The sequence below is a fragment of the Rhinatrema bivittatum genome, chromosome 2 (assembly GCF_901001135.1).
Source record: "Rhinatrema bivittatum chromosome 2, aRhiBiv1.1, whole genome shotgun sequence".
NCBI classification, from domain to species: domain Eukaryota; kingdom Metazoa; phylum Chordata; class Amphibia; order Gymnophiona; family Rhinatrematidae; genus Rhinatrema; species Rhinatrema bivittatum.
Window position 1 is genome coordinate 475,866,348 of NC_042616.1, and position 24,941 is coordinate 475,891,288.

The window sequence follows — 24,941 nt, forward strand, 5'->3', positions numbered from 1 at the left end:
ATTACTAATTAAGTTTAAGTTTAAGTTTAGGTTTAAGTTAGTCATAGTATCAAGCCCGGCCGGCATATAGTTAGAATAGAATAAGATAAGATAAACTTGCTTTATTACTAACAAGTACCTGTTACGATTATTTCTCGCTCTTTTTCTGCATTTTACCTTTCATTGTATTCTGCATTCTTAAAGGTGATCACCATGCGCGTGCGTTCTTTCACACTTTTCTTTCTTATATCCTCTTCTTGTTTTTTCCACATTGTCTCCCAACCTGACTCTGCTTTGGAGGACAATTCTGCTTTGGAGGAAAACTCCTGGGTGACCAGTGTTTTGAAAATGGTACAACCTGTCGATGATACCGATGTATGTTTAGTGTGTGTGCCTCACCGTTTTACTTTAGAACAAGTTGATGGGATTGTCACCGGTATAACTAGAGAGGAATTGTTTAGTCCCGACTACGCTCAGCTCCCAACAAATGAAACTTGGAGTGCTCATTATCCTGGAGTCCGATTCCCCCCATTGAAGGGTAACGCCCCCCGTAGATCATATCTATGTGTATTTAACCCGACCACTAGCCCCGACTTCCCCACTGATATTCCCTGTAATTTCACTTATAATATTCTCACACAACAGTGGCGTATCGATGCAGATACTGAACATGCTTTCTACGATTTCGAATATCAACAGATTGGATTAAGAAGTTTTTCCAATGTCAAGACCATGTCAGTTTTCTGGGCAACATTTGCCTTATCTCTATCTAAAACTCCAATTATAACGCCTGACCCCCTTAGAAGTATAGTTAACGAAGCGCCTATCAGTCTTTTCCTGGAATGTCAACCTAAAGCTAAGAAACGCTGTACTTATGCTAATACAGCCAAGGCTCAGACCCCTTTTTCACCCAAGCACTCTGTGTATGGATTATTAACAAGCTTGAGCCCAGGAGGCTCCACTTATGTAGGCCAATATTGGTGGTGTAAGGGAAAAATATACACTCACCTCCCACCACGTTTTACATTCTGCGTACTTGTTACGGTCACTCCACTCACGAGGATAGTACCTCTTTATCCCGTTGACCCAAAGCGTTCTGAAACTCTGTCAATCCATCGCAGTAAGAGAAATCTCAACCTAGCTACTTCGGTGGCACCTGAAGACGAAGCTCTTCAGCGTGCGGTTGATTATATTAATAGTACATACCCATTAACTAAAACTCGCTTGGATGCTCTGTCATCTACTGCTTGGCTACCTTTCGCCGCTGTGGCCGTTACAGCAGAACTGGGCATGGCCATACGCCGTTTGCAATCATTACTACATGTGATTGTGATCGAACTTAATAGCGCAATTAATGCCCTACAAGACCAGTTAAATGAGGTTACCCTAATGGCTCAGTACAATAGGCAAGGATTAGATTACATATTAGCAGCACAAGGTGGTCTATGTACTGTACTGAACAGTTATGAGTGTTGTACAATTATCATAAACCGTTCTCACATAGTTAAAAATGCTATGGAAAAGATAGTTAATCTAGCTAAACTTGACGTAGCTGATTATGAAGGAGGTATTTGGGATTCATCATGGTTTGGTGGGATTTTCGATGATTTTGGTTCCTGGTTCTCCAACTTAGGAGCTGGATTTAAAGCCTTTGTTTGTATTCTTATAATGTTCATTTGCATCTGTCTTCTAGTATGCCTTTGTATACCATGCATTTGCCTTTGTTTCCGCCGTTTTGGAAGCACTCTTGCTTCTGCTATGCCGAAAGTGCCAGGACTCAATATTATGGTAAATTCTACATCTGAAGTACACTCTCAAGTTGCTGCAGTTAGACAACACCTGATGATGAGCATGATTTAATCTCCTTCTGAAACTAATGAGTGAGATTTTCTAAAGGATAAGGTTGTATTTTCACAGAATTTGGTTTAATTGATGGGAAACACAGTTTAAAGTGGCTTACATTTCTAAGTGAGTTTGCAATGGTTAATTGTGAGAATGAATGAAGTTTGTTATTTTAATGGCCTATGACATCATCGGTGAAGATGACATCAATAACAGCAGCAATGTTATCTCCTCAGGCTGTTATGCTTAACGATGACGGGTAAGCACCAGGTAGCAAATCATTAGGATTGCGTACCGTGGGCAACCTAAGACAGTGGCATTAACCCTGAGTAGAATGATGGATTATTGCTTCAACTATTCTAACCATTCATTGACAATCAATAATCAATCATTAAGAGGTTCAATTGATTTATATGCTGCTAATAGGAGCACACTACAGAATCTTGGATCAACTGGAAGATGGCCAGAACAATACCTGAATGAAGGATGAATGTGAGATTGAATGACAATTAAACAAAGTACAAAATGAGTATGCCTGAACAATTGTGATTGCGATTGTGGATGTGAGTTTTATAAAAAGAATGATTCAACACCATAAAGAATATGGAAGCCATTTTTAACAGTCCAAAAGGTGGGTCATACTAAATTGATGCTATGACCATTTCAATCCAGGAAATACAATCTCAGCCTTTCATTGGTGAATCGTTTCCCAACGATTCAAGGGGGGGATGTAGATAGGCCTTAGGCCTGAGCTGTGTATTTCCTGACTTTGTTGGCAACATATTTCGCAACCATGTGCTTTGGCAAGCTCAATACCGGAAGAAGGCAACACCCCAGAGACGGTACCTGATTGGACTATAAAGCAACGTTCATAATTGGATATTAGAAGAAGATAATACACCCAGGATGCGCATCAATGTATTTCTATTGGACAATGCAAAAAGTTTAAAAACTCCAGCCGGAGACCTCCGCATTTGAGAAGCAAGCTGAATGTCCTTTGCCACTGACCTGCGTCTCCAGAGAAACAACGACTTCCTCTTATTCCTTGTTCCTCTTTCTATATTGTCTTTGTATTGCTATCAATAAATTTGCCTTTTAGATCATAAAGCTGTCTGAAGGTGCTTTCCTGAATACCCACGAAAAACAACTGTCTTATCAATGTTTTACATTTAACTTGGCAATGCTTATGCTTTTTCCTATTTTCTTCAGAAGGATCCTTCTTCCTATTTTTGACAAATTTCTTTTAGCTAAATTAGCCTCTTTTACATTGCCTTTTAACCAAGTTGGCAGTCATTTGGACTTCCTTCCTCTTTTTTTCATGTGAAAAATACAACTAGACTGTGCTTCTAAAATGGTATTTTTAAACAATGTTCACTCGTGTTGTACACTCTTAACTTTTGCAACTGCATCTTTCAGTTGTTATTTTCCTCAGTTTATCAAAGTCTCCATTGTGAAAATTTTGTACTAGAGCTGTAAATTTACCTACTCTCCCTCTTTCAGTCATTAACTGGTCAATTTTTAGATGCTTGAGTGTGGCAAAAGTGTGAGATATGTGCATGACTCAGATGCACACTGGCCCCATGGATTTTTAAAGGGCCACAGCCATGTTCGTATCTCTCAGTACATGCATTCATTTTTTTTTTTTTTTTAAAGATGTTACATTTACCCTGTCAATATTGAGATAATTGAAAGCTCCCATTATTACTATTCTGCCAGCAGGAGTTTTTTGTATCCAGGGGACTAGGGGAAGTTTGGAAGGGTGGGAGTGAACGAATACAGCCATTGCCACTAGGGGTGTGCATTCGTTTTGAACTTAAATGGAAAACGCAACTTATTTTTTTTTTTTAACTTAAAAAAAAGATGAGGCTTAAACGATCGGATTTCCAACTTATTCAACATAGCTATGTTGAATACGTTGGAAATCGCGATTGTTGATCTAAATAAAAATTTAAACTCCTCACCCTCCTTAATCCCCCCCCCCAAGACTTACCAAAGCTGGCCAAAAGTTCCGTGAGGGTCCGGGAGCGGACGCGTGGGGAATCACGTGACGTCCGCGTCACGTCGGAGTGACGCAGCGTCACGTGATTCCCCTCGGGTTCGCTCCCGGACCCCTCGTTGGGCTCAAAAGGAACTTTTGGCCAGCTTGGGGGGGGCCTCCTGACCCCCCCAAGCTGGCCAAAAGTGCCTTTTGGGCCCAACGAGGGGTCCGGGAGCGAACCCGAGGGGAATCACGTGACGCCGCGTCACTCCGACGTGACGCCGACGTCACATGCTCCTTGCAAAGGAGTTCAGGAATGGCGTCCTGACCCCGCTGGACCACCAGGGAGTTTTGGTAAGTCTTGGGGGGGGGGGGATTAAGGAGGGTGAGGGGTTTAAATTTTTATTTGCACATATGGACATAGACTCAACTTATGGAATTCTCCATATGTCCATATTGACCGCAAATCGGACCCCCTTTCGACTTATGGACTTATGAACTTAAACTTTTGGTCTGCACATCCCTAATTGCCACTGCAGATGAGGTGTGTCCAGGGGCAGCAGGATTTTAAACATACTTAGAGAGCTGGGAAGGAGTGGGGAGGCAACCTGCAGACCCCATCAAATAATAATTAAATTTTGGAAGGACTGAGGGCTGGGGGGTATTTGGTCTGACATCGGTTATGTATTAAATTTGGAGGGGGGGAAGGGGAGGAAGATAATCTGGCACAGACCTCTTTTTTATTGCCACTATTACTTAGCCAGATATCTTTGAAGATATCTGGTTAAGCAGCTAGATTTACAGCCACACAAGTCTGGATACATTTTACAAAACCTAACCTGTTATATTCAAACTAAGGGGGTTATTTTCTAACAGGCGGATTTTAAATGCCCTGCTCGCGTAAATCCGCCCGGATTTACGCAAGCAGGGCCCTCGCGCGCCGGCGCGCCTATTTTGCATAGGCCGCCGGCACGCGCAGAGCCCTGGGACGCGCGTAAGTACCGGGGTTTTTTTCGGGGGCGTTTCAGGGGCATGTCGGGGGAGGGGCTGAACGATGCGGCATTTCGGGGGCGGGACGCAGCGTTTCGGGGGCGGGACGGGGGGCGTGGCGCCGGCCCAGGGGCATGGTCGAGGCATCCGCACCAGCCCCCGGGTCAGATGACGGCGCGCCAGCAGTCTGCTGGCGCTCATAGATTTATGTCTACTTCAAGCAGGCATAAATCAAAGGATAAAGGTAAGGGGGGGGGGGGTTAGATAGGGCCGGGGGGGTGGGTTAGGTAGGGGAAGGGAGGGGAAGGTGAGGGGAGGGTGAAAGAAAGTTCCCTCCAAGGCCACTCTGATTTAGGAGCGGCCTCAGAGGGAACGGAGGCAGGTTGCGCGGCTCAGCGCGCGCAGGCTGGCCAAAATCGGCAGCCTTGCGCGCGCCGATCCAGGATTTTATAAGATACGCGCGGCTATGCGTGTATCTTATAAAATCCAGCATACTTTTGTTGGCGCCTGGTGCGCCAACAAAAGTACGCGATCGCGCTTTTTTTTAAAATATACCCCTAAATGTTTATCGCATGCATTATGGCCTTATCACACTCGATAAGCCCCTAACACAGGTAATAGGATGTTAATTAGCTGGAGGGGAGAAGTCGGGCAGGGAGGGTAAGTAGTCAGCCACGGCACTGCGAAGAATGATGAATCCAGCCCTAAACTGGTGTTTTTTTGTTTTGTTTTTTTATCTGGCTACATGTATCTGGATAACTTTAGGCATATATATTCAGCAGGATATCCACGACAGATTATCTAGCTAACTTTAACAAGGTAACTTGCCACTCACCAGCTTACTGCATATGCCCCTCTAAGAGCCCAACTTTCAAACCTATTTGTGTTACTGCACACATAAGTGGACATGCAGAGATTTATCTAGCATTTTATAAACTGCATAGCAGGAACTGCACACTTTACAAATTTCCTTGCATTTATGAAAACACAAATATTTCCAATGCAATGAAAGTGCTTACTTTTCCTACCTGCTTTATAAGCATGAATATGTATATTTTAGGTGCATAAAAAATGTTTACATTGATACATTTAAACAGGTATTTTTTGCACATGTACTTGAAATCACTCACTCAGGATACCTCTGCCAGTTCATCCAGTCTGTCTCCAGTTCAACTAGATCCTCTAAAACTTCTTCTGGAACCCCTGCCAGTTCACCCACACATCCCACTCAACAATTGCAGACAACAGACAAGTCCAATTTCAATTGTGCTAGACAATTAACAGGTGTAAAATTGAGTAAATAAGTTTGATAATTTATATACAAATATCTCTTATAAAATAACAACTTCTGCGTGTACCTTTTGACCTCACACCTGAAACCTCCTTTTTGTGCCTGTAAATATGTGTGTGAAACTGAAAATATGCATGCAGTTTTGATATTTATAAATGGCATGTATGCAAAAAAGGGGCTACTTATGTGCATATAATGCTACCTTTCGGAGCATAAACTCTTTGAAAGTTTAGTTATAAGCAAGCAACTTTCAAATTGTGCACACATACTTTCTTTTTACCTATAAACTTTATGCCAATTTTAAAAAAGAAAAGGTTCATTTTGAAAGCTGAATAAGGAAATGTATGTCACAGATCTGCAGCTGCTAACTGTGTGCATAATCTTCTGAGAAAAATATATGCACATACTTTTGAAACTTCAAAAATAAAAAGTGAATTTTAAGAGATATGTGCTCCAAAGAATTGCAGATGTGAATCTCCAAACAATTTTATAAACCTGCCACATACGCATGCAAGTATCGATGCGTGAATATCTCACATGCAGTAAAAAGGAAACAGAATGGGGGTGGTCATGGGCATTCCGAGGAGGGGACATGAGATATGCGCATATGTAGTGAAGGCAATGCAGCAGGCGTCCATTGCATTTCTGCGCAAATTTACTTCTGCTAAAGATCAGGAGCTTGAGGGGTCTGAGTAAACTGGTGAGAGTGCAGGCTAAATAACCAGGGGGGGTCTTAACGATCTATATATAGACTGGGCAAACTGATGGCCAAACTAGTTAAACTGGTCATTTCCAGCATGCATGCATGTTATCATGCTGGGAGTGAGGTATAAAGTAGGGATGTGCATTCGTTTGAAACGAAATAGGAAATAAAGACGATATTTCCAATTTTGTTGCATTTCTGGGGGCTGACAAAACAAAAGGAAAACCTATGATATTTTGTGTGGTTTTCTTCTCGATTTTTTTTTTTGGGGGGGTAGAAAGGGCACATAAAAAAAAAACCAAATCCACCCCACCCCTTCAAATTTAATTAATTACAAACCCCCACCATCCCAACCCCCCAAGACTTGCCCAACCCCCACACCCCAAGACTAGCTGAAAGTCTCTGGTTGGCCAGCGGGGGTCCCGGAAGTGATCTCCCCCTTTTGGGCCATCGGCTGCCAGTAATCAAAATGGCGCCGGTGGCCCTTTTCCCTTACCATGTGACAGGGGCTACCGCGCTATTGGTTGGCCCATGTCACATGGTAGGAGCAATGGATGGCACGCACCATTTTTTAAGGTGCAGAGCAGGTAGAGGAAAAGAAAAGCAGCTTAGCTAGTGGAGTATGGAAGTCATATACTTTAACTGGGTAAACTGTGAACGGCCTGGGAAAATGGATATTGGCGATGCTGTGAGCATTTACTAAAATCCCCCCCCCCCTTATGCACTCATGATAGTATTCACACACACATGTGTGCATTGATATAAAAGTGTACGTGCATGTACACGCAGGTAGCTGATTTTATAATGTGCGCATATTATAAAATTGACGAATCAATGTGTGCTCGCTGGCAATTGCGTGCACATGTGCGCCCACGCATTTCTTTGAAAGTTACTGCTTAAGTGATTCATTATATTTATATATTTAACCTACTGCATCTACAAATGTATACATTTTCTAAGAATGGAAGAACTGTAAATTTATAGATGCAATAGGGTAAAAACAGGCATTTCAGCCTGTCCTTTAATGGCTGAAGTGTGTTGGCAATCTTCAGTGCTAACATTTGGAGGACGGAATCAGAGCAGTCCATCTGCTTATGTTTGCAGAAGAAGAGAGTATGCAAGGGGAGGAATGTGTGCAAGGCTAAATTAAATTACTTTTTGAGTGATAATTTTAAAATATTACTATGAGGCTATTGGAAATAATTATGATAGCAAATGAACACTTGATAACTGGAGAGAGTTTAAAGGAATTATTGTCACTGAGTTTATCTGAGCTGCATTTGTTTGACTGGGACTGTTTTCAGTAGTACACCAACCTGATGCATCTTCCAGCTTTCCTTTGGCCTTTGATTAGTTCACCATCTGCTCTTTCACCATCCCTCCAGGTGTAAGGGAAGGGTGGTGCACTTATTATTTGTGCTGCCTGCTCTGCATGATGCTTACAGACCTCACGCTGTTCTTGTAGAGCTCCACAAATACCATAAAAGCTGGCAGCACTGTGCAACTCAAAGGAATAAGCATACAGAAAGATTTTTTTTTCTTTTGACAACTTGGTGTCAGGAAGAAAATATAATGACAGAGAAAAAAGAAGGCAAGGTAAAAGGGAAGATGGAAGTGGTAGGAGTAGGAGAGAGTGATAGAGAAGAAAAGTTGGGTGAAGAGAATGAACGAAAAGTGAAGGAGTATGGAAGCAGAAGGAAGAGTGAGCATCATTAAAAGGAAGGGAGAAGAAAGAGACTCAGGAGAAATAGAGAACAGGGTAAAAGATAAGAAGGAAGATTGGAGAAGAATGGGCAAGGTATCAAAGCCCAAGTTTTTATCTTAGGCTTTTAACCTTGACAATATATTACCTTTGAGAAAGATAACTTTGTTTGCTCTAGAGAGTCATTTTCATTATTTTCATGCTAGTATTATGAGGCCTATGTACTATCTGCTGTAAATGCACATCAATGTGGTGTTTAACATGCATATTAATGGATATTAATGAGATGCAAGGCAGGCATGAATGTAAAATATGTGCATTAATGCAGGTGTTAATACAGAGGTCCATATTCAAAAGCATTTAGTCAGATAACTAGAAGTTATCCAGCTAAAGATTTGGACACTTATCTGGTTATTCTAGCTGCTTAGAATTTAGCCGACTAAGCTATGGACACTCCTGGGGCTTAACTGGGAGGAGTTGAGTTAACCGACTAAGGCCTGGATTCATCATTCATCGCAGAATGATGAATCTAGTGAAAACGGGGGGCAGGGGGCTGAAGGGGGTGGGCCTGCGAAAGCCTGCAGCCTTCGCACCACCACAGTGTCTTCACTGTCAGCTTTCGCACTGAATAGCGCCACTGTGAAAGGTGGTGCTATTCGGCGCGCTACTGCCGACGATAACGTTAGTAGCATTATCGCCAGCAGCGAAGACACCGCTGACTCCTCCCTTCCCCGCCCCGACTCCTCCCCCGCTTGAATTTGCATGCTATCGCACGCGAAAAGGGCCTTTTTGCATGTGATAGAGGCTTATCGCACATGATATGGCCATATCGCATGCGATAAGCCTTTAGAAAATAACCCCATATGTTATCCGGCTAACTCCAATAATCAGAGGTAGCCAGGAAACTTAGCTGGCTAAGCCTAGTCAGACCCAAGAGCTGCCCTAAAGTTAGCTGGATAAAGTTAGCTGGCTAACTTTAAAGATAGCCGGCTGTATTCAATACTGAATATACCTCCAGTGTTAGCCAGATCTGGCTACCTTTGCTAACTGAATATGGTCCTCTTTAATTACACTTTATCTTAAGATTTTTGTGTTACTGCATCTGCATTACAATTTTGTGCACTAGACAATGAGCATCTTAGCTCATTGTCAAAACTTTTGCATTATTTCTGATGCATCCAAGTTTGTAAATGAACTAATTGCTGTTATTGTATGTAAACCTCTCGTTACCTTTAAAACTGGTTAGTACATTGGCCTTTACCTTTGAAATAGTTAATTAGGTAAAACAGCATTTCTAGAGAATCTGTATCTTATGTAACTTGCAAAATGTGACATTGTGTATAGTACTCAGAAAAATTTGAGCATTCCAGAACAGAATGAACATATGGATTTATACCTCTGTTGCACTGAATTAACTCATCCAAGGAATCATTTCATAGACATGAAGGTATATATTCAAAGGTAATAAATTAGAATGTCCATTTTGTGTGTGAAAGTATGATAATTCCATGCCCCTGGCTGCTACAGTAAATTCCATTATAGTAGTGGGATAGTGACTATAATGTTTATCACTTTTGAATGAATAAATAAAGGGTATTGTGAATGTGACCTCCTAGACAGCAGTTTGGTTGCATCAAACAGTTTTCAAGATACCTAGTTTTGTTGCGAGCAGGGGATTTTATGCATGCATAATATATTTTGCTTGTCATATTCAGTAAATGAAATCTCTTTGTTATTCTCCTGTCAACATGTACACATGACAGGTTGCATAATTTAGGGCAAATTAATTTTGGTCTCTGGAGAAAACAGAATGGGGAAAATAAGTCACAGAAATTTTTACAAAAGTAAATACTTGGCAGATACCTGGCAAAAGAAAAGTCAATATTAATCATATGCTCATTTAAAAATATTTGTAAGGAGTTAGCAATTTCTGTGACTTTTTTCTCCACTCTGTTTTCTCCAGAGACCAATATACTTGATTTATCTAATTTATAACCTTTTCAAATACTCAGGGCAGGGTATAAGAACAATGAGTAGAGGAAACAAAGTATAATGAAATACAGTAAAAAGTTAGAGATGAGCATTTGTTGGAAGCGAAAAAGGAATTGTTAATGACATTTATAACCATTTTGTTTTTAAAACAAAATGAAAGAAAAATGAATTTGTTTTTGTTAAATTGAAAAAAATAAGACTGCCACTGCCAAAATAAATCACTTCTCCTAAAGTCTTATTCCCCCCCCCCCCCCCCCCCCATTGATTCATCCCCTTTACTGTATTCATTGCTTGAAATTTGCTTTATGGAGAGGAGTGATCTCCAGTCACTTCTGCCCCATTAGTGAATGAATTACAAATGGCATCAGAAGATTGAAACTGGTGCTGTTGTTCATTTCTTCCATCAAAGAAAATGTTTCCAGCGAAACGAAAAAAATGTCTTTGCACACCCCTAAAAAACACAATAATCAATATAAAGTAAGAACTACATCTAGATAAAGTGTAACTCCAGTAAAACAACAGGATACAACCCATGTATACGATTAAACAACTGCTACCTTGATAACCTATAGATATATGGGTGAATTTTCAAAGAGGTGCATTCAAATAAATGCACATATATGGGCGTATGTATTACATTCATATCTGAACCATATTTTATAATCATGAGCATATAAGAAATTTTAAAATCCAGGCACATGCCAAAATTGGAAGTTGGATGCGCATCTGGCAATTCCACTCAATTTTATAAGACACGCAGATGCACGTGCAAGTGCCAATACACACACAATTCGTATAGGCCAAAAAAGGGACATGGTGTAGGCGGGGCATGGGCATTCCAGGGCAGGGCCAACAGATGTACACGCAAGTATCTACATGCCTCGATGTGCTCCAAGGTCCAGTGGCATATAACCTTTCTTCTGCTGTGTAAGAGGTGTAAGTCTTAATAAATCTATTTTCAGGCATCTATGAGAAATTTAAGGGATCTGGATAAACTGGGGGAGTGAAGACTAAAGAACCAGGTGGCTTTGGAGGACCTAGTTTTAGACTGGGCAAACTGGTGGACAAACAGGTAAAGCTGGTTATGGCTTGGACACACACCTGTTAGAAAATGCCTTCACTTATGCGGCTCAAACCTGGCTTACGCTGCTTGGCGCACATAAGCTTAAAATTACACGCATATATATGCACTGCTAGCTTATTTTATAACATGTGTGCACATGTTATAAAATTGCTGTGTCTCGCACCAATGGACACACATATGTGCATCTGCACTCCCGTTTGAAAGTTACCATCCCTGCGCTTATATGTGCACATGTAAATAAATGGACATGCGTAAAATAGGGACATGTTTGAGGTATGTCGGGGCATGGTGTGTACATATGCACATAATGACCTATTTTTAAATCAACTTCTGCACTAACATCATCAAAACTACACAAGTACATTTACTGTCACTTATTTATGCGCACAACTTCAAGCTTTCATACAGTTTGGCGACTTGGAGGTCAATATTCAAAAGCCATTTAGATGGATAATTCACAAGTTATCCATCTATGTGGCAAGTTTTTCCATATTCATCCACTTTACTTTTCCAGCTAAATTATAGCTAGATAAATCATGTCCAGCTATAATTTACCTAGATAAAGAAAACTCATTCCAGGACACGTTTAAGTTAGCCAGTTAACTGACAAATTTCAGCTCTATCCGGCTATGTTAACCCGCTAACTAGGCCTGCTTTACAGCAGGCCTAAAGTTATCCAGCCTTGTGTGTCCAGATAACTTGCTACTTCTGTGGATATCTTCAAAAGATATCTGGATAAGTAGTGCTCTTTTTTAAATAAAAGTATAAAGATGTAAAAGGGAATGTGGCCTGATCCCTTCCTTCCTTCACAAAATTTCATATTGTCCTGTTGGGCCATACATCCCCCACCCTTCAACCCCCTCTGAATGTGAATTGAATAACCTAGAGCTCACATTTCTTCATCCCCACAATTTCCTCTGTTTTTATTATAAAGAAAAATCAGACTGCACTCCCTTAGATGATCCACCCAACCACAGTCCCTATGTGCACAACTGCACCCTCAAACTCCCTGGACCCTAACTGCCGCAGCACTGCTCCTTTTACTCAGGCTATGCCAGCAATTTCAGCATGGCCACACCTGCAGTTCCAGTGGAGCTGTGATGCTCTTCATTCTTCTCAGGGAAGCTCCGCTGACAATTGAAAAGAGGCTGCAGTACTCCTCCTGCTAAGGCCCCCACCAGCAATTCCGGAAGGGCTGTGGTGCTTTTCTTCTTTCTCAGGGCAGCTCCACCAGTTGGTGCTCCTGCTCCTCCTAAGGCTTTACCAGCGATTCCAGCAGAGCCACACTTATTCTGATGGCAGTGATAGGAGGCATTCCTGGCAGCACTAAGGAGCACTTCCAACTGTGGCAATTCCAGTATGCCGAGGCCATATTGGCCATAGACACGCTATGGTTCTGGGCTCAGGTCTTTCATACTGCAGTTGTTATGAAAGACCACATTCAGTGTGTGGTGGATATTCTCCCATGCCCTTTCCTTCCTCTATGAGCCCATTCTCCTGAACCTGGGGCCATATAAGAGATGCTGGACCTTCATGATCTCATAAACAAGAAGATCCACCTCCCTAGGGATAAAATTAGGATTCCTAATTAGCAATATACTTCTTCTGGCCATGGTACAAATAGGAATGCATGTAGTGTGAGCAAGCCCTTTATATCCACATGCATACATAAAGGGGTAAGATTTATAAAAGGAAATATTACACATTTATATTGTCAAAACAGATAGTTAATATATATGTGTTTTCTATTACTCGTGTATAAACATTTAATTTTTGCGTGTCTTCTCTTTAATGCTGTGGTATACGTATATTATTTCCACTTGTGAGTGCAGAGATGGTCTAAACCTGTGTTTCCTAAGCCTCTCCTGGGACACACCTATCTAGTCAGGTTTTCAAGATATCAAGAATGATTATGAACAAGATAGAATTGCATAAAAGGGGTCTCAATGTATGCAATTCTATTTCATGCATATTTGTCTTGGGTGGGTGTGCTTCCAGGATAAACTTGGGAAATACAGGTTTATATATATGGGATAACTGCAAGATTAATCTTCTCTAGGGCTTTAGGATCCAGTCCATTATTTACCCCTATTGTTTGTATGGTACATAAGACCTGGACTCAACCCGCCTGCCCCTGGAGCTTCCACAAGGTATACCTAAGATGTAGTGAAAGAAAAGCAAGTGTGAAAGAGTCCCTCATCATCATATGCCTGGATGATTCTTATATTGGGCTTGGGCTTTCTTCTATATAGCCAGTATGCCAAATATGATGGATATTATTGATTGTACCCATGTAACATATGCCATACTGGGTCAGACCAAGGATCCATCAAGCCCAGTATCCTGTCTACAACTGTGGCCCACCCAAGTTATGAGTACCTGGCAAGTACCCCAAACATTAAAAAGATTCCATGCTACTAATGCCAGCAGCAAGCAGTGGCTATTCACTATTGATTAATATCATGTGGCTCTCACCCCCCCTCCTCATGGTAGAGAGATGGCATACCAGAATGAGGAAAACTGTCACTCTCTGGACATTCAATTGGTGTGTAATGCTCACATGAATATACTCATTGTAGTGTTGAAATTTCCTGGAAGAAGTCATGACTCCTTCATTCTGACTCAGTCAGTACTGGCACAGAACTTCAGAGAAGGGAAACACAGTGAAGGCTGATTGCTGAGTAAGTTTAAAATGAAAGCCAGTACAACTACTTAGAATAAGTTTCAATCAGCTCTGTGGGCTTGGGGGTGTGCATTCACTAGGGATGTGCATTTGTTTTCAACGAATGTGCAATCCGCAACACATAAGTCCCTGTTCGTTTGATTTGTGGGTTCGCGAAACACATGGCATTCCCCACAAATAAAACATATCATATTAGTTTCATTCTTTTGGTTCACAGTGATTTCTTAGCGGCCGTTTGAAATAGGAGGCCATGTGGGAGTATCCATAGCAAAAACCAGCCCTTTCCTGTGAGTCATAAGTGACCTCACAGCCCTGCCATGGAGTGGGTCAGACAGGTTGGCAAGGAAATGAGAATTCAACCTATAAGAGCTAAGCATTTTTCTAATGCAGCCAATTGCTGCTCTCACTCAGTGCTCTGTGACACTGTTCCTACTGATGCTATGCTATTTATTAGAGATGTGCTTCGTTTTTTTCTACCGGGTCGTTTTTTGACTCCGATACTTCGTGGTAAAATTCGGGTTTTCTCGTTTAGTTTTTTTGAAAAACAAAACGAGGAAACCTGAAACCGGCCCCAAAAAAACGAAGCGGGGAAACGAAGCTAAAAAAAAACCCACCCCAAGCATTTAAATTCATTTTAAAACATTACATACAACCCCCCCCCCCCACCATCCCGATCCCTCCCCAAGACTTACTAACATCCCTGGGGGTCCAGCGGGGGTCCCGGGTTCCATTTGTCCCTCCGTGCCCGGTGTGCTACTGCAAGCCGTGCTCCTCAAAATGGTGCCGAATAGCCTCTGAACTACTATGTCACTGGGGCTACCGGCGCCATTGATCAGCCCCTGTCTCATGGCCATCGGCGCCATCTTATGCTCATACCATGTGACAGGGGTTGACTAATGGCGCCGGTAGCCCCTGTGACATAGTATGGGCAAAGGCTATCGGCGCCATTTTGATTCCTGGCAGCCGACAACGAAATTGCTCCTGGACCCCAGCTGGACTCCCAGGGATTATTGGCAAGCCTTGGGGGGGGGGGGGGGGGGTCAGGAGGCCCCCCCCCCCCCAAGCTGGCCAAAAGTCCCTGGGGGTCCAGCGGGGGTCCAGGAGTGATCTCCTGCACTCGTGCCGTCGGATGCCAGGAATCAAAATGGCGCCGATAGCCTTTGCCCATATTATGTCACAGGGGCTACCGGCGCCATTGGTCAGCCCCTGTCACATGGTATGAGCACAAGATGGCGCCGATGGCCATGTGACAGGGGCTGGCCAATGGTGCCAGTAGCCCCTGTGACATAATAGTTCAGAGGCTATTCGGCACCATTCTGAGCACAGCCTCTAGTAGCACACCGGGCACGGAGGGACAAATGGAACCCGGGACCCCGCTGGACCCCCAGGGATGTTAGTAAGTCTTGGGGAGGGATCGGGATGGGGGGAGGGTGGTTGTATTATACTTAATCTTGATGTTTGGGTGGTTTTTAATTAAAAAAAAAAATGTGCCCCTCTCCCCACACAAACCCGAAAAACGAAGTTTCCCCGAAGTTCGGGGAAAATCCTTTTCGGGTTTCAGGGTCCCCGAACCACGAAGAATTAGGCAATTTCATTGCAATTGCCTAATTCGTGATAAACAATTGCACATCTCTACTATTTATACCTTAAGCATGCGGCGTGCCACGCTCTTTATTTGCGGGTGTTGGCTGGGGAGGTGGCTTTACTCAGAGCTAGTCTGATGTCTCAAATCTGTATTCAATTGCTAGCTACTTTGATAGAATTTTCCATTGAAAAAGATATTTGTTCATTCTTGCTGCAGTGCCAGCCAGGATTTTTTTGACTGCACTATTTTTTAATGAACTGAGTTGGTCTCTCTGTCTCTCTTGCTGAGACAAGCTGCCAGCAGTGGCAATTTGCTGCTTATCTTACCCCCCTGGATTAGATTGTGCAGGCACAGGCAGGGTGTGGGTGGGAGATAGTGTGAGTTGGTATTTTCAAACAAGAAGCAGCAACACTAGGAATTGTGCTTGATCAGGCTTCCAGTCAAGTCTTTTCTCTGCTGTTTCATTTTTTTGTGCTCACAGAACAGTCTCAGTTGTAGTACAAGGCATTGCACTGCATCTGTGGGCATTTTTCCAGACTCACATATATTGGGATAGCATGCTCTTTTAAGCCAAATCTCCAGTAGGCCTCTTTTATAGTTAAAAGTTTGGTGTGGGCACATACAGCGGTCTCAGTTGTAGTGTACATCAAGGCACTGCAGTGTGCATTTTTGGGCAGTTTTCCAGACTCACATATCTTTGTACAGAGGTGTTCATTCACCAATAAAGACATAATTCTTTTAACTGAAATCCCTAGTAGGCAATAGAGATGTGCATTTGTTTATCACGAATTAGGCAATATCAAGGAAATTGCCTAATTCGTTGTGGGTCAGGGGCCCAGAACCCCAAAACTGATTTTCCTTGAACTATTAGGAAAATTAGTTTTTTGGGTTTGTACGGGGGGAGGGTAACATTTTTTTTTTTTAAATAAAAAACCACCCCAAGCATTAACATTTACTATAATACAACCCCCCCCCCCCCCACCATCCTGATCCCTCCCCAAGACTTACTAACATCCCTGGTGGTCCAGCGGGGTCCCGCGAGCAATTTCTCCCTCCGTGCCGAGGAAGGCCAGACAGCCCGAGGGCATGGAGGGAGAAATCGTTCGCGGGACCCCGCTGGACCTCCATGGATGTTAGTAAGTCCTGGGGAGGGATCGGTATGGTATGGGGCGGGGGGGGGGGGGGGTTGTATTTAATGAATTGTAGTAAATTGTAATGCTTGGGGTGGGTTTTTTTTGAGCTTCATTTTCCTGCATCATTTTTTGGGCCTGTTTTCATTTTTTCCCATTTCGTTTTTGTTCGCTTTTCCAAAAATATAACTGAGGAAAAACAAACTTTACCCCAAAGCATCCGACTCAAAAAACGACCCAGTAGAAAAAAAATGAAGCTCATCTCTAGTAGGCAGTGACATTAAATCCATGATGTCAGGGAAAGGTAGACATGGTCGAGTGATTGGGATTGGCAGAGGAGGCACTTCAAAAGGCTGTGCCAGTCCCCCATTAAAGTTAAAAAGGGAGCTAATCCAATCTAAAATCTCTGGATGGGCAGGCAGCTCCATCTAGAAAAAACTGAAATTTAAAGATGATATAGCACCACCACCTGTTTCTGACCCTGTAGTTTTGGGGGTGAGGGAAGGGGAGGCTGAGTCATGCAAGACAAAAAGGTGAAACCCAAAAGCAGCAGTGTGACAGCAGACTCGACTTAGCGTTGAAAATGTAGCACAGGCACTGTTTGCGTCTGATTCCGATGAAGAATCATCTTGTGTGGGATTCTCATCATCAGAAATGGAAGAAGTAATAACTGAAGGTTTAGGAGGGTTAGTTAGTTCTGTCTTAGCCTCTACTTCAGTGCTGCAGGGGAGAGATGAAACTGATGATGATGATGAGGAGGAAGAGCAGTCAGCTCAGGCACAGAGTGTGACTGATGCCCCGGCATTGCTTCTCAGGGTGCACCCACTACTTCAACTCCAGTGCCAGCATCCACCTCAAAGGTTATAGAGAAGGGATCATGAAATAAATCTGTGATCTGGAGCCACTTTAAAGTGGCCCTGTCACTAATAGCCCTGGCACAGTAATTACACTGAGCATTGTGCCAGGGCTATTAGCAGAGGCAAGCAATGGGACATCTAACTAATTTTGGCATGATGCACCATATGCAGAAGCAACACCCATATGGGGATGGTGGCAATTCCAGTCAGCGGACCCCTTTTTCCAGGCAGCGTAAAGTGGTTGAAAAGGAGCAGTGTCACTCCACACACTCAGCCCCTTCTAGCAGTCAGGTGGTAGGCCAGCAGCCCCCTGCCATGTGTCAGAAGCGACAAATCACCATGGAGGAAATGGGGTGGGGTTCGGTAATGCTATCCCAGGGAAGGAGTCAGGCAGCCTCAAAAGTTGTAACCAGCTGCATCGGAGAAATGATTGCCCTTGATGACCAGCCCTTGGAGATAGTGGAGAATGTGGGTTTCAAGCATTTGCTGAAGGTCTTAGTTCCAAATTGCAAAGTCCCCTCCAGAACCACATTTAGCAGAAAGGTCATCCCCAGCCTGTACAAGCAGTGTCACAGTCGCATGCAAGTGCTGCTAGCTAAGGCAGAGGGGAGTATGCATTTCACCTGCGATATCTGGACCAACGTGAATGCTTACCTCTCCCTGACAGCACACTGGAGGGACATGGCTGAGGCAGGGGCAGGCATCAGCTCTATTAGTGAACAAGTATCAGGGTGGAGGTGGGCTTTACTGCACACTCATCTGACGGATGAGGCCCATACCTCAGGCAATATTCTAGCATGCATCAGAAAGATGCTGGTGGGCTGGAAGCTACACCAGCAAGACAGGAATCTTTAGGCAGGGTCCTTTGTCACAGACAATGGTGCAAACATGGTAAAGGCAATATGTGATGGACACTTTCAGAACATCCAATGTTTTGCATATACTCTACACCTGGTAGTAAAGTCAGCTCTTGGGTTGGAGTCCAATCACCAAGATAATGAATACCTGCATTTGTTAATACACAAGTGCAGGAACATAGCAGCGCTATTCCACAGAAGTGTGAAGGCGGGGCAGGTTCTCTGACAAAAGCAGACTGATTTGGAGATGCCTCTCAAGTCTCATTCAAGACATTGGCACCCCATGGAATTCCACCTATATGATGCTGCAGAGGTTAGTGGAGCAGCAGACACCCTTTATGAACTTTCTGCAGCAATGAACATAGGTGTGCAGAGTCCCCTAGGGCATCATGATTGGTTAGTCATGAGTCAGCTGGTAAAAATCCCACAGCCCTTCAAGGATGCCCCGGAGGATCTGAGGTCCAGAAGTGCCACCTTGGCTGACATCATTCCTATTAGGGATGTGAATCGTTTTTTGACGATTTAAAATATCATCCGATATTTTTTAAATCGTCAAAAATCATTAAAGAGTGTGATACAATAGAAATTCCCCCGATTTATCGTGAAAAATTGTTAATCGGGTTTGTGTCCACTAACGGGAGTTATTTGGGGAGAGGGCGGAAAAGCCGGCACACCAAAACAACCCTTAAACCCACCCCGACCCTTTAAAACTAATCCCTTACCTTCCCCTACCCTCCCAAACCCCCCCCCCCAAAAAAAAAAAAAAACGTTTTAAAATCACCTGGTGGTCCAGTGGAAGCCCCGGGACCGATCGCCTGCTCTCGAGCCGTTGGCTGCCACTAGTAAAAATGGCGCCGATGGCCTGATAAAAAAAAACCCACCCTGACTCTTTAAAACTGACCCCGTTAGCCTCCCCCACCCTCCCGACCCCCCAAAAAACATTTTAAAATTACCTGGTAGTCCAGTGGGGGCACCAGGAGCGATCTCCCTCTCTCGGGCCGTCGGCTGCCACTAATAAAAATGGCGCTGATGGCCCTTTGCCCTTACCATGTGACAGGGTATCCGTGCTATTGGCCGGCCCCTGTCACATGGTAGGAGCATGGGCTGTTCAGCTTGGAGAAAAGACGGCTGAGGGGGGATATGATAGAGGTCTTTAAGATCATGAGAGGTTTTGAACGAGTAGATGTGAATCAATTATTTACACTTTCGAATAATAGAAGGCCTAGGGGGCATTCCATGAAGTTAGCAAGTAGCACATTTATGACTAATCGGAGAAAATTCTTTTTCTCTCAATGCACAATAAAGCTCTGAAATTTGTTGCCAGAATGTGGTTAGTGCAGTTAGTGTAGCTGGGTTCATAAAAGGGATAAGTTCTTGGATGAGAAGTCTATTAACGGCTATTAATCAAGTTTACTTAGTGAATAGCCACTGCTATTAATTGCATCAGTAGCATGGGATCTTCTTGGTGTCTGGGTAATTGCCAGGTTCTTGTGGCCTGGTTTTGGCCTCTGTTGGAAACAGGGTGCTGGGCTTGATGGATCCTTGGTCTGACCCAGCATGGCAATTTCCTATGTTCTCATGGGGTAATAGCTAATAGTCTCATCTACATATAATTTACATGTGATGGGCACTATATGATACACAGTTGTTTGGGTGCACATTTTGGATGTGCTATTCCCCTTATTGCATCGGATGCTAGTCTAGCGCGTCCAAAACGTGCGTCCATCCACATGTAAACCTGTGCACTAGGCTGGGTGCCCTTTATTGCATCTGCCCCTCAGAGTCTTGTGGAGTATAACATAATTATTTTGTACTAAATTTATAAAAATGCCTGGAGAAATAAGCATTGATCTCTGTTGCAAAGCCATGGCATTTTTTCTTTAATTAGAGATACATTTGTGAGACAAGTGAATAATGACCATTGTTCTTATAAAGTGAAAAATATAAAATTCTTGGGGATAAACGGTGATTGTGAGTGAAAATATACACCGTGTTTGGGAAAATTATATTTCTTTCAAGAAGAAAAGGGGAAATAAAGAAGAAATTGCAAGAGATTAGATCACAAAACACTTCTCTTCTGATGTTTTGGTTTAGACAGAGTTCACACAAAACAATAAGAGGATAACTTTAAAGGATTTGTGAGCATGCAATATACGCAGCTACATGACCACGCCAAACATGCACATGTATTTAATGTAAAATCCATGTAAATCTACCCAACATCATGTTCATGTGTCAAAAAATATGCTTCATATATTTTCAACATAGCCAGATAAGCTTTGACTTATCCAGCTGAGGGGGTGATTTTCTATCGGTATCACACGCAAAAAGGGACGTTTCGCATGCAAAAAGTCCCTTTTCACTTGCGATAGCTTGATAGGGGCGGATTCGGGACCAGAAGAGGAGGAGTCGGCACGGCGTCGGGGGGGGATGCAGCGGAAACTTCGCTGGCAGCAAAAGGTAAGACCCATTATCGCCGCCAGTAGCACACTCAATAGCAGCACGGTGGTGCTATTGGGTGTGAAAGCCGGCAGCGATAACATCACAGTGGTGCGATCACTGCTGGATTTCGCAGGCCCGACCCCCCGCTTCGCCCCCCACCCCCATTACCTTGGGATTCACAAACCTGTGCGATATTAGAAAACCCAGGTCAAAGAGATGACAAATAGCCTGCTAAACAGAACTGTCACAACATATCCAGCTAAGCAGATCTGTTGAAAGCTTATCCAGCTAAGTAAGATAGCAGATAAGTAAAGAAAAGCACTACATAGGCAGATAAATTGATAACTAGCATGTGAAGACTAATCCGGCTATGAAGCATTTTTTAAGACTTATCTGGCTACTTCAAAATTATCCAGATAAGTGGCAGACATCTGCTATGTGCACATCTTTGTGCACCTAATTTTAATCATTTACACGAGGAAATTTAACTTGGTTCTTTTTCTTAGCACTTGTCTGCGTTTAATAACATACACGCCTGAAAGAAATTAAGTTATCCATTAAACCAATTAGTCCTCCAATTTGCCCAGTCTGTTTCTTAATGGTCATCAAGACCTGCCTGGTTCTTCAACCTGTACTCCCCCCAGTTTACCCAGACCCCTCACCCAGTCAGAATTTGCCTATGGTATAAAGAATCATATTCTGACTTAAACCTAATAATTGACAGGAGTAAATATGAGCAGGTAACAGCTATACACATGTTGCATTTGCAGGTTTTAAAATAGCATCTTATACATGTAAATGTTGTTTCCATTCTAGAATGCTTCTGGCTCACCCCTTTTTTATACGTATACATTGATTTGTGCATCATTTTGCATGTATGTTTGATATTTACAAAATAACAGTTGTGCAAATAAGTGCTATTTGTGCATGCATGGGCTCATTTTTATATGTGCAATTCTTTTTAAAATGTACCTTTAAGGTTCCAGATTCTTGTTGATGGAACATACAGATTTAGATGGCGAGAGATAAAAGTGAAAGGCAGTCAGTTTCTCTTTTTGAGTTGTAATAATTAGTATAGTAGAAAAAAGATTTATCTTTAAAGGAAGGAACAAGCAGAAGAAAGAAGAATTTAGCTCTGAAGGTACCCAATGCTATGTTTGATAATGAAATAAATGTACAACAACATAGCATATCACTAAACTAAGGGGGTCATTTTCCAACGGTATCGCACGCAATAGCTAAATAGGGGTGGAGTTGGGGCGGAGTCGGGGCAGACTCTACACCGGGAGGGGAGGAGTCGGGGTGGTGTCGGGGCGTGTCGGGCAGACGCTGCGGAAACTTCGCTGACGGCGAAAGGTAAGACTCCTTATCACCGCCAGTATCGCGCCCAATAGCACCACCTTTCACGGTGGCGCTATTGGGTGCGAAAGCCGACAACAATAACACCGCGGTGGTGCGATCGCTGCCGGCTTTCGCAGGCCCACCCCCCGCTTCACCCCCCACCACCCGTTACCACGTGATTCATAGAACTGTGCGTCGTTAGAAAATCCAGCTCTATGTCTGGCCAGATTTAAAAAAAAAAAACAAAAACTATTAAAGAACAGATAGAGACATTAACAGAGGATAACAAAGGAGGAAAATGTAACCTTTAGAAATGTAAGCTAAAGAATGTAGGTAAAGTAACTTTCAAATCAGCAGGCAGACACATATTGCATGTGTGCATTGATATGTGCCCAGGGTCATGGCCATTTTATAACTTGTGCATGTATATGCACACATGTTATAAAATGGCCTAGCCATGCACACATGTGTGCCTAATTTTGAGTGTGCATGCACATGGGCATGTAAATCCTGCTTCTACCACATATCAAGGGATTTTAAAAGGGGCGCATGCCCACCTCATGGCCAGTTTCACCAGTTCTTCCACCAGTTCACCCAGTTAAGAGCTAGGTCCTCCAAACCCCCCCTAGTTTAATAGCATTCATTCTCCCCAGTTAGCCCAGACCCTTAAAACCCCTAAGATATGACTAGTTTTCTTTTTTTAAAAAAAACGTACACATCCTCCACAGCTGAAGTAAACGTACATGGCACTAGAACTGGCATGTGCCCAGGGTGCACAAGTATTTGCGTGGAGATTTCTCAATCCCACTCTGGAACGTACAAGTCCTATCCAGGCTCTGCCCAGACCACACCCCATTTTGAATCAGAGCTAGTTGTGCACGGTGCGGGAGATACGTGCATATCTGGGAGGCTTTTAAAATATTGTGGGCGCGCACAAGCCTGACTTGTCTACGTAGCCCCTAATTGATGTGCATGCCGGGGTTTTTTAAATTCACCTTTAAGAGTCCAAACATTAGGCGCAAAAGAAAAGAAAATAGAAAGGATTATTCACATACTTACCATTCAGATCTGGAACTCAGAATTCTAAGACACAAAGAAAAACACAGAATCTATTCTTAGTATTGCTCAGATCTTTTAAAGACAATGTCAAAAGATTGTGTTAGTAGAAGAAAGTAAGGAGAATACTTATCTGAGTAATAATTCCAAATCTCATTTCACTACTAGAAAATGAAAAAGGAAAAATGCAAGAATGTCTAAATTGTCTATGAATATTATAAAATTATTAAGGTATTATTAATATTAGATCCTATTTGTTTAAACTATCCTTCCAGCTGGTAGATTATAATTATTTATGGTAAAAGGAATACAACTTTAAATCAAAATCTGACTTGAGTGAATTAAAATCAAATAACACCTGTACACTCATTTTAATTATCTCCCATCTGCTTCTTCCCTCTACCCCTGTGGGCCAAGACTGGGGAATCATTATTCAAAACACACATTATAGAAAAGTGGTAATTTCTGTGAACTAACTTAAGGGCTATAACGTCAGGTCAGACGTTTTATACTTATCATCGTAATAGTTCAATAGGCTTGGGGTTTTCTATTGACCATCATGCGACAGCAATTGAGAAGGTCCCCAACACAGAAGGTTTACATCATATTCACTGGCAATAAATAGTTACTCATCATGGGCATGCCATTGTATCTTTTCCAGTTCTGTTTCTCTTTCTGGTCTCTCCTCCTCCTCTTTATGGCGTATGAACTATGGATGAGGCAAGATATGGTTTCTTGCCAGGCTATGGAGTATGCCGCAAGCTAGAAACTTTCACAGGCCTTATTGGCACCATAGAAGAGACATCCCCCAAATTTGTTCAGGTATCGAAAAGAGATTTCAAGTAGAACAAAAGTCCTCTTTATGACAGCTCAGCTCTGCCTAGTGGATGGTTGTAGCACTCCTTTGCCACAGTTTTGGGGTATTACTTGGGAATCATAAGTCAAGTTTTAAGGGAATAGTCTTTATCACTTATGGGGAAGAAGGCAGAGAAAAGGAACATTAAAGAGGCAAAGATGAAGTTCCCTGCTGCTGGGCCTTGGTGAAGCTTAACTGAACCTACTTTGTAAAGACCTGCAAAACCTGATTGAAACTGAATGAGAAAAGAGAGCAATGGTTAGTTGTATAGTAGTAGTTGTGTGAGCTGCAGCCATCCAGTGATGTGGCCACTCTTGAAGCTGTCATGAATGCTGAAAGTACAGGAAGGATGCTTGTGGCTGGAGCACAAAACCTCATTACAACATCAGTAGAAGCCCTTGCATTTGCAGAAGCAGGCCTAACTCCCAGCAGATGGCCTTATTGCTATGCATGTGCAAACAATTGCCCCCAAAACTGATGAGAAATGAGTATGATTTGGTGTCGAGTTGCCTTTCATCAGGAAAAATAAATATATTGATTTATTCTGAGAAAAGCACTCCAAACTGGCAATAA